Here is a 17,968-nt window from a genome sequence, read left to right on the forward strand (position 1 = left end):
TGTGTTTTTTTTTTTTTTTTTCAGTAAAGACAAGGTTTCACCATGTTTACCAGCCTAGTCTCAAACTCCCGACCTCAGGTGATCTGCCTGCCTCAGCCTCCCAAAGTGCTGGGATTACAGGCGTGAGCCAACACGCCTGGCCACTACATTTATTTTTAAAGTATTATTTTTTAACTTACATAAAGTAAAATTAATGCTTTTTGGTGTACAGTTCTATGAGTTTTGACCAAATGTACACTGTAATGTAATCATCACCACAATCAAGATGCAGAACATTTCCATCGCTCCAAAAAATTCAAAAACAAATCCTGGTCAAATCTTAAGTTACCCTAATAACAGATAAGAGAGTACATGGATAAATAAAGTCTAACAATATCCTATAAACTACAATCTAGCCAAAACTATATGACACCTTCAGTCTCATTTCCTGGCAAATCTTTCCCCACCAAATTCAAAGCCAGTAAGAGAAATGGTAACCAAATCATAGTTCTAGAGCCATAATGTACCAATCTAATATTTAATATGTGGATTCTGAATATCTGAATGGAAAAAGAACTTGTTATAAATGATATTGATGTAACAACAGTAACATCATGTACTTTTAGAAACCCAAATGAAATTACACTATAAAAATAAGTTATATTTCCCATGCAAAATAAATGGATAATGACAACATCTGAGTTATTTATACAATATTATAAATTTATGAAATGCTATCATTTGGGGGGGAAATTCTACACCCTCTGGATAATGATTATGTTAATGAATTCTGGTCTACTAATGATCACCCATAGTTTAGTCTTACCTTTTTTACTTTACCTGTGTTTGGTGGTTGTGTTTTTTCACAATTAAATGACCAGCCTATGCTCAGAGGGATGGATGGTGATAAGTAGCCCCAAAGGGCCTAGATAATATTTTACAATGAAACTGTCAGTGCTACCAAATATATTTCAATCCTTGAGTTACTGTATAACCAAGGTTAAGAATGAATGAACAAGGGTGGCTCTGACCATTATGGCAACTTTCCACAATGTAGTTCTTTGAAGCTGCCTCAGTCCTTCCATTACCTCCGCTATTTACACACCCAGGTGTTTTTAGTATTTTGTAAGAAGGGACTGGTAATGGTCCATCAACACCTGGCAACAGGCCAGAAAGCAATATAGATGTCACAGATGGTCAAGCACAAAGACAACACTAGATAGATACGCTGTGTTCTAGTGTAAGCACTACCAACATCTCATGCATTCTGAGTCACCCTACATATTGCTCACCCATTCCTATTTGGTTTACTGGATTTTGCTTGTTTACTTTATTCCTCCTATAGTATTGTCAGCATGAGAACATTTTAAGTCATGGCACCATATGGCAATAATATATAACTCCATAACTAAAATAAGCTCCCTAAAGACTGGCTATCTGTCAGATACTATCTATAAGACACAAAAAATTTAAAACATCAAGTGCTTGAAACCTAAAAATAATTATATCTTAGCAGTACCCTTAAACCTCAACCACAATCACATTATTTCTTACCTTTAATTAATATCATGATATCATTGTCCATATGAGAGCCATGGACAACAAATAAATCAGTTAAGAAATATTTCTTTATACCTGGCATGAAAATATAGCTGTTCTTAACAGAAATAAAAATTCACTGAATTTGGACTGGTGTTTTGTTTGCTCTATGTATTTAAAACAATAACAGGCCAGTGCAATGGCTCCTGCCTGTAATCCCAGCACCTTAGGAGGCCGAGGCAGGTGGATCACCTGAGGTCAGGAGTTTGAGACCAGCCTGGCCAACATGGCAAAACACCGTCTCTACCAAAAATACAAAAATTAGCCAGGCGTGGTGGTGCCCACCTGTAATCCCAGCTACTCGGGAGGCTGAGGCAGGAGAATCGCTTGAACCCAGGAGGAGGTTGCAGTGAGCCGAGATAGCGCCACTGCACTCTAGCCTGGGCGACAGAGCAAGACTTGGTCTCAAAACAAACAAAACAAACAAACAAAAAAAAGCAAAAAAAAAAAAAATACACTGTCCAATGAACTTTTCACCTTCTACTTCCTTATGACTGTGAGTAGGCTTAAAAAAAAAAAAAAAAAAAAAGGCAAAACATACTACTGTGTATCTCCAGGGTAAGTACAAGCTCTACCACTCTAGGACATACCCACCATAGGACTTGTGTACAGCAGCAGTTAAAAAAACAAATATTTAAGCCCAGGATTCTGAGGTGATACCATGCTATAAGCAGGAAAATAAGTAAGATTAAAAGTTAGAAAACCAAAGATCCAACAAAGCTTTGGTGGAGTGCTACCTTCTAGCTATTGGCTGGCAACAAAGATTTCTCAGTGCAGGAGTTAGATAATACTGAGATTCCAAGGAAATCTTAGACACAAGAGGTTAGCTGGTAAAAGGCAATGCTTGCAAAATTTACAATTTTAGAGCTGGAAGAAACCTTAGATATCACCTAGTCCATCCCTCTGGTTTACATATAATGAGGAGAGGGAAGAAGAAGAGAATCAACCCGAGCCCTCCAATCCTCTTTGGAGTACGAAACCCTGACTAAGCAGTACTGGTAATAGCAGAAGAAGCAGAGATGACAGTTACTGTACTCCACTCACTCCATTTTTGTATCCCTGAACTATATCACATCTAATCTGTGAGTTCTAAGTAGCTGATTCACATTAAAGAAAAAGGCATCCTACAACTCAACAACAAAAAACTCAAATAATCCAATTTTAAAATGGGCAAAGGACTTGAATAAACATTTCTCCCAAGATGATATATACATGGCCAACTATTTGAAAAGATGCTGAACATCACCAATCACCAGAGAAATGTGAATCAAAACCACAATGAGGTATCACATCACACCCATTGGGACAGCTGAAAACAAAAAGTGTTGGCCGGGCACAGTGGCTCATGCCTGTAATCCCAGCACTTTGGGAGGCCGAGGCAGGCGGCCTGAGGTCAGGCGTTCAAGACAAGCCTGGCCAACATGGTGAAACCCCATCTCTACTAAATATACAAAAATTAGCTGGGCCTGGTGGCGCACGCCTGTAATCCCAGCTACTTGGGAAGCTGAGGAAAGAGAATCGCTTGAACCCAGGAGGCAGAGGTTGCAGTGAGCCGAGATCGTGCCACTGCACTCCAACCTGGTGACAGAGTGAGACTCTGTCTCAAAAAAAAAAAAAAGAAAAAGAAAAAGTAAAAGAAAAAGAAAAAAAATAAATATTTTGCAATAGATCTCTTCCTTTTTCTTGCTGTGTTCCTCCCAACCTTTAATAATCTAAAGGTGTCAAGAACTGCTCCAGGATACTATCTTCCTTCTCCCAAACCATCCTACAGAAGCGGCCAGCTAACATACTGCTCTTAGAGTAAGCAGAGCAGGTCTGCAATCATGGAGAAAAGGGGAAATCATCAGGAGGGGCTTTCAAGTGGGTTGTCCTCCACTTCTAATCATGATCATGACTTTATCCCTCAGCCTATGAAAAGCAGAGACTAGGGTGACAGACCCCAAGCTGAAAAACCCCTAGGGCAAAAAAATGAGTCTTTTATCATGTTTTGTTTAAACTGTGAATAGTAATCTATAAAGAGATGCTAAAAACAAGCATAAGCTCCTGATGACCTAGGCCAAATGCATCTTCACTGTATCCCTTCTAATGCCTCACTCATAGAAGTCACTAAGTAAATACTTATTCATGCTGATGACAAGGACACTATTGGCTAATTAATATATTTTTTGCCCAGAAAAATGCCTATTAGATTTAAAAGCCAATGTGCTTATTTTAATGAGTGAATTAGGGTCATTTCTATAATAAAAATCTCTACTGATTTCACAATAACTGAAAACTTCAATAAAACTACTTTTTCCAAGCAAGTGGATCCCATACTCCCTAACACTTGGTACCTGGAAACCCCCACCCCACCCCCATTATAACTGTGTCTCTTTGAACTAACATCACATTAGCTACATATAATGAGACAGTCACTGGCAGCATCGAAAATCACACAAGCCATTCATTTACCACAAAATTCACTTGAGTTTGTTTTTCAATTGGGATTGCTGTACGTATTTTAATGAAATACCTGGGCATTTCCTCAGAACATTGTATTGAGAGTACTTTAATTACAGACAATACACACATATGTATATCTTTCTCTATTAAAATAAAAATACAATTAGTCTTTCATTTTCAATGAAATATGAGTAACTGCCCAAAACCCAAAACCTAATTTTAGCTTTAGCCTCTTTACCATCGACATCATTATTAGGGATACAACCCAGTCATCAAGATGACTGAAAAAGTGGCACTGCTGCTTTCCCCTGTATAACTGAATACACAATTCCTACTAACGGAAATGGAATACTGGTAAGTTGTTAAAAGGCAGACTATCTAGTATAGTTATTTTAAATGTGTTTTGATGGAAATCCTTCAATTATATGTGCATCTCCATGACTCCTGTTGCACCCACCCCCACACTTCCCTAGCCCCATTCTTCCAGGCCCAGCACACGGGGAGAGCCCAGCTGATCCTGCAGTCTTCCTCCATGCCCTCCATGCTTAGCTCCACTCTCTGTCCACAGCCTCATTTTGCCTATAGCTATTTCCATAATCACTAATGCCTACTCCATTCACTCTTACCATTCTTCTTTCATTTATCTTCTGCCATCCCTTAGCTCTCCCAAAATAAAAAAATAACAGTCTCCCCAGCTGGATGAAACAAACGACTGCCAAGAGCAGTCCATTCTCCTCTCAAGTATGTTACCATCTCTCCCATTCTGTCGTTCAAGAAAAAAAATGACTCAGTACCCCGGATTTTGAATACAAATATAAGTAAGTATGAACAGGTATGTGTGCATATATGTGGCCACAGTGCTTTTTTATTAAAAAAAAAAAATAGGGAGAGCAAATTTTCACTTTTTTATGTTATAAAGTGCTCTCACTGACTCTTCCCTTCTGTCTACACTTTATCCAACACGCTCTGATGTTATATGACCTTCCACCCATAATGGTCTCTGGCCACACGGCTCATCCTACACACTAGTATAGTCCCTTCTCCCTGACAAATTCATCAACTAAGATGAACATGTGACTTTACTGATTTAGATGCACGTATCAGACCAGGCACAGTGGCACTCTGGGAGGCTGAGGCAGGTGGATTACCCGAGGTTAGGAGTTGAAGACCAGCCTGGCCAACATGGTGAAACCCTGTCTCTACTAAAAATATAAAAATTAGCCAGGCATGATGGAGGGTGGCTGTAATCCCAGCTACTTGAGAGGCTGAGGTGGGAGAATCGCTTGAACCCGGGAGGCGGAGGCTGCAGTGAGCCAAGATCGCGCCACTGCCCTCCAGCCTGGGTGACAGAGTGAGACTCCGTCTCAAAAAAAAAAAAAAAGTGTGTATCAGACTGCTCTAAAAAGATGTCAGCACATGGGACTAGTTTACACCAGCAGTTTTCAAAGTGTGATCCAGAGATGAGGAAGGAACCCCTTCAAGGGATCTATAAAACTATTTTTGATAATATGAAGATGTTATCTGTCTTTTTCACTTTCATTCCCTCATGAGTGTACAACAGTGAGTCAAGGATGCGTGGTACGTGGTGATGATGTATCTATCACTCTGACAGCTAATAAAACATGTACTTGTATATTCTTTACTGCCTATCATTTTTTAAAAACCCAGTTTCACCCATCATTCTCAGCAAAGTAACACAGGAACAGAAAACCAAATACCGCATGTTCTCACTCCTAAGTGGGAGTTGAACAATGAGAACACATGGACACTGGGAGGGGAACATCACACACTGGGGTCTGTTGGGGGTTGGGAGGATAGAGGAGGGATAACATTAGGAGAAATACCTAATGTAGATGACGGGCTGATGGGTGCAGCAAACCACCATAGCATGTGTATACCTATGTAACAAACCTGCACGTTCTGCACATGTACCCCAAAACTTAAATAAAAAAAAAAAAAGCCAGTCTCACTTAACAACATCCTTGATAAAATAATAAAAGGTATTAATTTTTAAAACGTCAACCCTTGAGAACTTGGCCTTTTTAATATTCTATATGATGAAACAGGAAGCACACACAAAGCACTTCTGCTACATACCTAAGTATAATGATTATCTTGGGGAAAAGCATTTATACAAGTTTTTTTTTTTCATAGGACACCATTTTTGCTTTTTTGTCTAGCAGACAATTTACACTTATTCAGACTTTGCTATCTGGCAGACATTTTCTCTAAAATGAATAAAGTGAACCTGTCACTTTAAGAAAAACCAGCAATATTGGGCTGGTCGCTGTGGCTCACACCTGTAACCCCAGCACCTCGGGAAGCCTAGGCAGGCAGATCACTTGAGGCCAGGAGTTCAAGACCAGCCTGGCCAACATGGCGAAACCCCCATCTCTACTAAAAATACAAAAAAAATCAGCCAGGCGTGGTGGTGCGTGTAATCTCAGCTAGGCAGAGGTTGCAGTGAGCCAAGATCACACCACTGTACTCCAGCCTGGGCGACAGAGGGAGACTGTCTTAAAAAAAAAAAAAAAAAAAAAAAACAACAACAACAAAACAAAACGGGCAATATCTGTTGCCAATGATATAACTTGAGCTTTCAAGAGAAAACTGGAATTTTGGAAAACTTGAATTCGCCACCAAGATCTTAACCACTTCCCAATTCTTAAAGACTTTTTGGATGAGACTGATGGTCATATTAACGAATGTGATTTGCTTAATATTGTATAACCAAATGTGCCAACATTTCAAAGATGTGCATAACTTAGTAAACCTTTTTTTTTTTTTTTGAGATGGAGTATCGCTCTGTCACCCATGCTGGAGTGCAGTGGCACGATCTCAGCTCACTGCAACCTCCACCTCCCAGGTTCAAGCAATTCTCCTGTCTCAGCCCCCCGAGTAGCTAGGACTACAGGCGCGTGCTGCCATGCCCAGCAAATTTTTGTTATTTTTTGTAGAGACAGGGTTTCACCATGTTGGCCAGGCTGGTCTTGATCTCCTGTCCTCGTGATCCACCTGCCTCGGCCTCCCAAAGTGCTGGGATTACAGGCGTAAGTCACTGTGCCCAGTCAGCTTAGTAAACCATTACTTTTTGAATGATCAATGTATGCAGTTACAAAATCACACACAGGTCAAAGATCCATTCAAAGTGCAAGATGGACCAGTGGATTTTAATGTTACAGAGTACACAAAATTCACTGACATGGCTTCAGATTCAACAGTGCAACTAATATTTAAGAATCTGGCTGGGAGCGGTGGCTAGCGCCTGTAATCCCAGAAATTTGGGAGGCTGAGGCAGGCAGATCACTTGGGGTCAGGAGTTTGAGACCAGCCTGGCCAACATGGTGAAACCCCGTCTCTACTAAAAAAAATACAAAAATTAGCTGGGCATGGTGGTGCGTGCCTGTAATCCCAGTTACTTGAGAGGCTGAGGCAGGAGAATCACTTGAACCCGGGAGGCGGAGGCTGCAGTGAGCTGAGATCACACCACTGCACTCCAGCCTGGGCGACAGAGCGAGACTGCCTCCAAAAAAAAAAAAAAAAAGCATTTACCAATTGTTGAATTTTGGTGTAACAAAAATATTCACAATTATATGAAAAGACTATGAAAATACCCCACCCTTCTTCAACTATGTATCTGTGTGCAGCCAGGTTTTCTTCATATATTTCAACCAAAACAACATATCACAACAGATTGAATACAGGAGCAATTATGCAAACTCAGCTATCTTCTAAAAAGAAATATACTAAAGAGAAATGGCAAAACGTAAAACAATGCCATGTTTCTCACCAGATTTTTTTGTGTGTGTTGGAATACCTTTTTCATAAAAGTATATTATTTATATCAACCCTCTAATGTTTGTTTTTTCTTTTTTTTTTTCTTGAGACACAGTCTCGCTCTGTCGCCCAGGCTGGAGTGCAATGGCAGGATCTCGGCTCACTGCAACCTCTGCCTCCTGGGTTCAAGCGATTCTCATGCCTCAGCCTCCCGAGTAGCTGGGATTACAGGCGCCCACCACCACACCTGGCTAATTTTTGTATTTTTAGTAGAGACGGGGTTTTACCATGTTGGTCAAGCTGGTCTCAAACTCCTGACTTCATGAGATCCACCGACCTGAGCCTCCCAAAGTCCTGGGATTACAGGCGTGAGCCACCGTGCCTGGCCTAATGTTTGTTATTTTTTAAATAAATAAATATTTTAAGCATTTTTCAGTTTTAATTTCTAATGTTAAGTATTGATAGACATAGTCTATATAAACAAAAGATTTTTGGGGTCCTCAGAAATTTTTAAGAGTATAAATGTGTCCTGAGACCAAAATGTTTGAAAACCATTAGTTTACAGTACCACAAAAAAATAGCACTTTTAAGTATATGTATATAAGAGAATGAACACCTGAATATGAATCAGAAGATCTTGGCTCCGATTCTAGCACCACTTCTTACTTGCTTTAGGATTTCAATAAATTACTTCATCTCTCTAAGGCCTTAGTTTCCTTATCTGTAAACTGGGTAACTCATGTCTTCTAAGGATAAAAGAGACAAAATATGTAAAAGCAATTTATAAACTACAAGGTACACTATTATTACAAGATCTCAAAGTTAAGCGTTTTAAACACTTCTTATGATGTTTTGTTTTTTTGTATTTGAAACAGGGTCTCACTCTGTTGCCCAGGCTGGAGTGCACTGGCACTAACACGGCTCACTGCAGCCTTGACCTGCCAGGCCCAGGTGATCCTCCCACCTCAGCCCCATGAGTGGCTGGGACTACAGGTGTGCACCACCACACCCAGCCAATTTTTTGTATTTTTTGTGGAGACAAGGTTTCACCATGTTGCCCAGGCTGGTCTACACCTGACCTCAAGTGATCCGCCCACCTCAGCCTCCCCAAGTGCTGGGATTACAGGCATGAGCCACCGAGCCTGGCCTCTTATGATGTGTCTGAAATTTTCCTTATTCTTAAAATTTTATTACTAAAAACAGAACTTATAGAAAATGCCAAGTGCAGGCCAGCAGCAGTGAATCACGCCTGTAATCCTAGCACTTTGAGAGGCCAAGACAGGCGGATCACTTGAAGTCAGGAGTTTGAGACCAGCCTGGCCACCATGGTGAAACCATATCTCTACTAAAAATACAAAAATTAGCTGGTGTGGTGGTGCATGCCTGTAATCCCAGTTACTTGGGAGGCTGAGGCAGGAGAATCGTTTGAACCCAGGAGGCAGAGGTTGCAGTGAGCTGAGACTGCGCCACTGCACTCCAACCTGGGTAACAGAGTGAGACTGGGTCTCCAAAAAAAAAAAAAGCCAAGTGCAGACTTTTGATTAGCCAATTAGCTCAAATGTCCAAGCACATTATTTTATTTTATTTTATTTTGCAGAGACAGAGTCTCACCATGCTACCTAGGCTGGTCTCAAACTCCTGGCCTCAAGCGATCCTCCCACCTCAGCCTCCCAAAGTACTGGATCACAAGAATGAACCCTCACACCCAACCCAACAACACAATTTTATTGCATTTAATTTCTTACCCTACAGTTATAATTGGTTATATATTTTAACTCATTATTAGGGACATTTCCAAATATACACAAATGTACAGAAAATAACAAACCCCAACTTACCCATTACTCAGCTTCAACAATTTTCAAAAATTTACCAATACTCTTTTATTCATTTCCCACTTCTGTGTGTTTGTGCCCATCCTGAAGTTTTTTAAAACGAATATTACGCATCATTTTATTTTGCCTATAAGTACATCCATATGTATTTTTAACACATGAAAATATTTTAACATAACCACAATACCACTATTATAGCTGAAAACATTATAGTTGTGACTATTAAATATCACCTAATATATATTCCATTTTCAAGTTTCCCAACTGTCTCAAAAAAAAAGTCTTTGTTAGTTTTTGGTTGGTGGGTATTATCAAAACATCATTCTTACCAATTCTTTTTCAAGTGAACTCAAGATGTTTAACTAAAGCTAAGAAGGAAGAGGAAATACTACTATGCTTCATATACCATGTACAGTTTACAAAACAAGTCAAGAACTATCTTCTCGAGGAATTTTCTTCTCCACCAACAAAACAACAACAAAAAATAAACCCACTGCAAAATAAGCCAGCATGGCGATACATATACCTTAGTATTCTGCGAAGTAATCCAAAGAGCACACAGCTCAGCTGCTCAGGGAGGGAAGGAGCTGTTACATTATGAGCCGAAAAAGGTGACTGGAAACAACCACCCATCATTTTGGAAAAGAAGAAGTCAGGTCAGCCACAGGGTCAGAGCTGGAGGTGAGGTCAGAGACTCCATTCTAGAGTGAGCATATGGCTCAAACAAGAGTCCGTGCCCAAGACTGTAAGTCGACCCTTTGCAAACTGCAACTCAAAGCTCAAAACACAGTACTCTAAGCTAGAGATATAATGGAACTGCTATAAAAAGCAACAGTTGTAAGAACTGATTGAAATTATTCAGCAAACATTTATCAAAAGCCTACTCTACTATCCTAGGATATAAATTGTGTACTTAAAAAACTAGTATACAACGCACACTATAAGTAGCACATACTTCTCTACACATCTTTCCCCATTTATTTTAAGAGAAATAATGGATATATTAAATAGTAATTATCTTGCCATACCATTACAATTTATCTTTTTTCTATAAACGCAATTTGCCCCACCCCAACATACACAGACATTAAAACAAACCTGAATTCTTCTGTCTTTCCCAAATATTTTTGAGGAGCACAAGTCAGATTAACTTTTATTACACATACCACAGACCCACAGCATTTATAGCTATAATTCTTTTCTAAATTAAGGCCAAGCATGATGGCTCACACCTGTAATCCCAATGCTTTGGGAGGCCAAGGTGGGAGGACTGCTTGAGCCCAGGAGTTCAAGACTAGCTGGGCAACATAGCAAGACCCTGTCTCCATAAAAAATAAAAAATTAGCTAGGTATGGTTGCAAATGCCTATAGTCCTAGCTATTTGGGAGGCTGAGATCGGAGAATCCCTTGAACCGAGGAGGTCAAGGATGTAGTGAGCTGTGATTACACCACTGCACTTCAGCTTGGGTGACAGAGTAAGACCATGTCTCAAAAAAATAAAAATTGAAAAAAATTAAATAAATTAAGCATTTAGTTTAGGAGGAAATCAAGAGAGAACTAAAGAATTTCCTACCCTGTATTAAAATTGTTTCCCATAGGTTTATCTCAAGCATTTTGTAGATGAAAATTGGTTAGGTGCATACAGAATAATTCTTGAGGGATTTGGTTCGATAGACATACTTAATATCAACCCTTTTTAAAATCCTTTACCTCAATTTCACCTATAAAAAAGTTTTGCTGGTCACAGTGGCTTGCAGCTGTAATCCTAGCACTTTGGGAGACTAAGGCAGGAAGACTGCTTGAAGCCAGGAGTTTGAGACCAGCCTGGGCAACAAAGTAAGACCCCATCTCTATAAAAATAAATAACAATAATTAGCCGGGTGTGGTGGCATGCACCTGTGGTCTCAGCTACTTGGGAGGCTGAGGCAGGAGGACTGCTTAAGCCCAGGAGTTTGAGACTACAGTGAACTATGATTGCCCTATTGCACTTCAGCCTGGGTGGCAGAGAGAGACCCCATCTTTAATTAAAAAAAAAAAAAAAAAAATTAAAAACTGCAAAAAGAGTGAAGGGCACATATTTCTTAAAGAATGCTTCAGAAGAACAAAATGTGCCCCAAAACATGAAATAGCTCCTGATAATATCAGTTTTTAGTTGACCACTATGAAAGACATCTTCTAAACAATAACAAAACAAACCTGGCAGTCAAATAACTACAGGAAAGATCGAGACTTCCCCATTTTGGAACATTTTTGCTTCAGGTTTTTACTATTTGTAGTAATACAGGAAAAATATGCCATAGGGACAAGAGCTGAACAGGTGTCATCCCTTACCCTATTTTACCTATTGGTAATTAAGCCTAACAGTTTATTGTCTGTAAATCTTTTCTTTTGTACGTTTCCATACAAAACAATCTTTGGAATTTAGCTTCACTTTATGACACTATGGTGATTATTGTTCCTAACAGAGAGTCTAACCTAAGAATATAGCCCAATACGTGAAAAACCTAACTGAACAGTAAACAATGATATTAATCTCATTGTAAAAAAACATGAGATTCTTAGCAAATGGCAGCAAAAGAACTGTGGATACATTAACAAGGCATTAAAAAAAAAATTTAAAGTTTCTGGCCAGGCGTGGTGGCTTACACCTGTAATCCCAGCACTTTGGGAGGCCAAGGCAGATGGATCACAAGGTCAGGAGATCGAGACCATCCTGGCCAACATGGTGAAACCCCGTCTCTACTAAAATACAAAAAAAAATTAGCCGAGTGCAGTGGCCCACGCCTGTAGTCCCAGCTGCTTGGGAGGCTGAGGAAGGGGAATCGCTTGAACCCAGGAGGCAGAGGTTGCAGAGAGCTGAGATGGCGCCACTGTACTCCAGCCTGGCGACAGAGCAAGACTCCGTCTCAAAAAAAAAAAATTCAGTTTCCATGCTTTGACCTAAAAAAAAGTCACATAGGTTTCTTTTTAATTCACGTTTCTTTTTTTAAAAGCTGGTTAATGTGTAGATTTTTATTCAAATTCATTTGGACTGCACATGAATATTAAAAAGTTATAACATGAAGACTATTCATTAGACTATCATAGGCAAAGCAAGTGATTCACAGAATAAGTGCAATTTATCGACCCTGATCATTACCTTTACTACTTACCAATATTTAACATCACTTTTTTAATGTACTGTTTACTTGTTTATTGTCTTTCTTGTTTATTGTCCTGTCTTCTCCCACTAGAATGTTAAGTTACGTAAGGGCAAAAACTTTCTCTTATTTTCTACTGTATGGTCAGGGTCTAGCACTTGGTAGAGGCTCAGCATAAATTTGCTGAATGAGATGGGTGAACACCTTCCGCCTTTGACCTCCCCCACTTCCCTCTCTCCATACACATGTTAACCAATCTTTAAGGCCAGGGTCAAATTCTACTATCTCTATGAAGATTACCTCCCTCAGCCCTCTTTCTCTTTTATACCTGAATTTGGCACTTGCCAGCTGTCTGGTAATTATCTTTGCATATGTATGTATCTGCCTTAAAATTCTTATAATCCTGTTCTCCATAACATGGGCCAGTGTCCCCAACTTTTGGAATCCATCTCAGCACATGTAAACAGCATACTGTTAACAAATGTTTTTGCTTGATTCCTATCAGTAGTTAATCCAGAAATTCAGTTAATAATTTCAGTTTATAATGTATCCCTCCCTTTCAAATAACTCAAAATAGGCCATGATATTACAGTGAATCCCTCTTTATTTTCATTTCTGACAATTTTAAATGTTACATTCTCATATAACTGTAAGTAATGCTCATAATTTACCCTATCAGTCACTATCCCTCAAGATTATATATGTTTTTTTTTTTTTTGATACGGTGTCTTGCTCTGTTGCCCAAGCTGGAGCGCAGCAGTGCCATCATGGCTCACTGCAGCCTTGACCTCCCAGGCTCAAGAGATCCTCCCACTTCAGCCTCCAAAGTAGCCGGCACCACAGCTGCGTACTACTACCATACCTAGCTAATTTTTTGATTTTCTGTGGAAACAAGGTCTATGTTGCCCAGGCTGTTATCAACACCTGAGCTCAAGTGAGCCTCCTGCCTTAGCCTCTTAAAGTGCTAGGATTATAGGAATGAGCCACCACGCCTGGCCTACATTTTTTAATGTAATAAAAAATCTTGTGACTCTGTGGCAATATCTATAATGATGTTTCTAACCCCAATCAAGAAGGGCGTGAAGTTTCATTCCTCTCTCTTGTTGCTGAGGTATCAGAGGGCATTTTTCCATTTATTCCTCTTTCCTTTCATGACAAGATGTATTCTGTTCCCTTCCTTACTGATCATACTCCTGGCAAGCTTTTATTATTTCTTTGTACCTGTCCAAGATAATCTGTCTTACATCCTTCTTTTGAGCCACTGTTTCCTACAGTTATTTATTCGATTAAAATTCTAACTCCCTGTCTCAATCCATTTGTGTAGAAGAGCCAGCTCTTCTTAAAGCCTGAGCTTGCTTCCTTAAATTCAGCCAACCTTTATGAACCTCTCTTCACATAGCCAACCCTTGATCATCAAGGATAATGAAATGCATACAAATAACAGATTGTCTACAACACAAGAAAATCAGAAAAAAAAATTGACATCTGGCTTTGGAATTTATCATATGTAGCTTTGGGCTAGACTTATTTTCCTAATTATGTTTTTGTTTAAGCCAACATTCGGATTTTCTTTTATGATAGTGAATATCTCAGTTTTAAATTATCAGTAAATTTCTTTTAAAGCCTATCAAGCATCAACTATGGCTTTTCCTGTGAAATCTTTTTAACTAGTTTCTTTCATCTGTTGAAATCTGTCATAAAATCTGTTTTGTTTCCTCTAAGTTATCTCCTTATTTTCTTGGGATTCTGATCCAAATCAGTTCACCCTATATTAATTTACTTCTTCAAACTAAAGTACATTTTGCTTGAGAACTTAATGCATTTTAAAAACACTGAATGTCCAGTGAAATTTTTAGTTCAGGTAACACAAAGCAGAAAATTATTTTTGTCTAGGAAAACTTGGGAGTTCTAGGATAAATTATTACACTGGTAATTCTAGCAAATTATATTTAGTAGGATTTTTAGGATTAACTGAAAATTGAAAAAATTTAATACTAGACAGCTATATAAGTCTGCTTCATCAATATATTAATCCCATATGCTAAAAACTGTATGAAATTAAATTCCCAGTCCAGGCATTTACAGAAAATAGCATCAAAACACACTAACACATAAATTCTGCCTCTTCTTCTGATCCCTACCTAAACTCTGCATCCTTCTCACACCTACTCTTCCCCCCTCCCATCTCAGCCTCACTTCCACTCTCAACTGTCCCACAAATAATTTTTAAATGTGTAGGAAAAAGGAAAAGAACTGGGGTAACAGTGCCTCCTCTTCTGCTGCCTTCTCAGTTACTGCCATTAAGCTTTTGGCCCAAAGACTCCAACCCCCAATTTTACATGTCTATTTTTATTTTATAGGTACACACTTACAATCACCAAACTGAACGAAAGGATAGGGCATTCTAAATTGAAAAAGGAGCAAAACTGGATAATTCTGCAGTTCTGTTCCTAGCCCCCTCCATAATCATGCACTATGATCATTTGGCACTATAATCAAGCCAAATGAGATATTTTACTTTGAGTTGCTGATATAGCAGAGGTTAATACTAAAAAAAAAAAAAAAAAAAAAAAAAAAAATTAATTACCACAGTTTACGTTTATCTGAATGTACATTTATAGTACTTGAACCGAGTTATTTTCAATACACTATTCACACTAACAAAATTCAAAATAAACTCATTTCTAATTTTTCCCCCATGTAGAATTTTGATAAGTGTAAACATTATTTTACCTAAAATCCAACTCTTGGGCTGGTGTTATTTAGCCTATATTTTTACATAAGACTGTAAATGTTAGCCAAATTAAAAAAAAACTTTAATGCAACTTTCCACATTGTCTTCAAACTCAGTAAATTCCACAATTTTAAAAAACAAAAACCTTTCACTGTGCCTACTCACATTTTTACTAAAATCCCTACACAAAGCCATACATTCTGCTTTTCATTTTACTTCTCCAAGCTGCTGCCTTCACCAAATAGACTCCACGAGCCTCCCAAGTGGTATCCACCAATATATGTGATTCTCAAGGAAAAGTAAGCATTAAAGAGTAATTAATTCAATTGGTACGAAATCTTTTAAAATTTTACCTTAACTTTAAAAAGCCCTTTTCTTGATGGAGATGAAACAGCATAAATCCTTTGAGGAAACGGTTATCCTTTACGTGGACTCTCCATCAGCCCCATAAGGTGAGTGGCATAAAGAAGCATTTTTCTGACAGTCTCAGTTCCCCAAACACTAGTCCTAAACTTTTGCATGGATGGTAAATTTCACACACACACACACAGGCGGAAAAGAAAGAAGAGAAAGAAACATACCTGGTTTATTTTCTAAACAGGTTTGATAGGTTTGGTTCACTTGAAAGAGCAGAGTATTTACTTATAATCTTTTAAAACAGAAGTGGCAGCCAGAGCACTGGGTAAATAAAAACTTCAGAGAGTTTTAAAACCCTGCATCTTAACTCACTTCCCTTTGGTTCAAGGGGACGGCACAGCAAACCCCACAGCAAATGAGATTATGCAACAGGTTTTTTTCCTCCCCACCTTATTCATCACAGGCTGGTTAGAGGTGTGCTTTCTCCAATCTGAGACACCCACGACTTCAAAACGCCAAGAATCCTTGCAGTTGATATTTCCTAAATTTCTTTAGGATTTTGCAGTATCCATTCATTTTCAGATCTACTTGCATTTTCTCTGGTTCATTATTGGTATTCTTTAGGAAATAAACCCAGCATCTGAAAATATTTCCCTCTGTGGTGTTTCATTACATGAAACTACACGTGATACACAGACCCTGGGCTTTTTGATTTCTCACGTTTTGCAGCTAGTGTAAATAAAGAAGTCACTAGGCGTCGGGCCCCCCAACGCCAAGACCCGAGCCCTTGTCCGAAAATTGAGGGCTTTTTTGGTTGGTTGGTTGAAGAAAGCAGCACCGTCACCACCCAGGTGGCCTCGCTGCTTACACCAAAGGCGAATTGGGGATAATGGGAACAGTCAGGCCAGGGCCCCACTTGGCAGGCGTGTTGTGTAACAGTCGCGCCTGGAAGTGAGCAGCTTCGCCCGCAAAGGTGCCGCGTCCCGCGGCGGCCGCTCCTCTCGGCGGGGCCCGGTCCAAGCGCGGCGCAGCGGCCGGGAGCGCACCCACTGCGACCCCGCGCCCGGCCGCACGCCCCCTTCCCGCTCCGGCCAGCCTCTGGCCAGGCCTACACCCCCACTTCAAACGCTCCTGCGGCTCCCGACCGCGGTCGCCCCCACGCCGCCTGCCGAAAGGGTGGCCGGTACGCCCGGGAAGGCAGAGCCGGCAGGGCTAGAGCGCGGCGCCCGGCACCGGGAGTCGGGGCGCGCTGCGGAGCGTCCATGCGGCCGGGCGGGAGGGCGCCCCGGGCCCCGCACCCTCCCGCCCGCACACCCCGCGCGGCCCGCCAAGGCCACTTACTTTTGGGGCCGCCGACCTCCCAATTCCCTCAGAAGGAAACGAAAGTTGTCACGGCGTCTCCCCTCGGGCCCCCCTCGCCTCCCGGGCTTGCGAGGCGCCGCCGCGGAGCCGAGAGGGCGGCTGCGCTCCCGCTCGCGTCCCGTCCCGTCGCTTTCCTCCTCCTCTTCTTTTCACTATATTATCTTCTCCTTCTCTGAGGGGTGGGTGGGGGCGGGAAGCTTAGGAAGAGAGGAGACGCTCGCAACTTTTCTTCACTCTTTCTCTTCCACCCTCCCCCCCAATCAGCCTTCAAAAAAAAATGTCGAAAGAGATGAAGAACTTAGGGAGGTAAAGGTGGGGGGCCGCGTTGTGAAAGGGGGGGTTGGGGGAGAGGGAGAGGTGGTAATAATCGTTTAAAAACTGATTAAAGCCCCCCAAACACTGATACATAGAAAGAGGGGGAAAGGCGGGGGGGTGGGGTGGGGGGTTGGGGGAAAGAGAAAGAGTCGCTGGTCAGGAAACTTCAAGCGCGGATGAGGTCATTGGTTTAAAAATAAAGAGATGGCGTCACTTGAAACCAATCCCAGTGAATGAACTCAGCGGAGCCCCGGGGAAAGGAGGAGACAGGCGAGGGCAGGGCGGTGGGCGCCGGGCGGGGCCGCGCGCCCGCCCATCCCGCGGCCGCCCGAGCCCAGAGCGCGGCTCCGCTCCTCGTTCCGGCCGCTCGGGGAGGGGTCAGGTCGTGTTCCCTTCCAGAGTCCGGCGACTCTGAGGCAGGTTCCGCG

At 40.9% G+C, this 17,968-nt stretch overlaps 1 protein-coding gene across 5 annotated transcripts in view; it reads right to left on the bottom strand.

Moving 5' to 3' along the window:
* Positions 1 to 17,968, bottom strand: part of DUSP16 (dual specificity phosphatase 16) — a 100,591-nt gene that overhangs the window by 70,823 nt on the left and 11,800 nt on the right. The window contains exons 1-2 of one of the 5 annotated variants that reach the window (XM_063672445.1): positions 17,205 to 17,927; positions 8,414 to 8,543 (exon numbers count right to left, since the gene is read on the bottom strand). The exons of 1 other annotated variant lie outside the window; for it this stretch is intronic. The gene's annotated coding sequence lies outside the window, so the exon portion shown is untranslated. Of the gene's footprint in view, positions 1 to 8,413; positions 8,544 to 16,087; positions 16,871 to 17,204; positions 17,954 to 17,968 lie in introns of those variants that run through there. 3 more of the 5 variants (XM_054443741.2, XM_054443738.2, XM_054443739.2) reach the window with 3 other exon arrangements.

The sequence above is a fragment of the Pongo pygmaeus genome, chromosome 10, assembly GCF_028885625.2.
Source record: "Pongo pygmaeus isolate AG05252 chromosome 10, NHGRI_mPonPyg2-v2.0_pri, whole genome shotgun sequence".
NCBI lineage: Eukaryota > Metazoa > Chordata > Mammalia > Primates > Hominidae > Pongo > Pongo pygmaeus.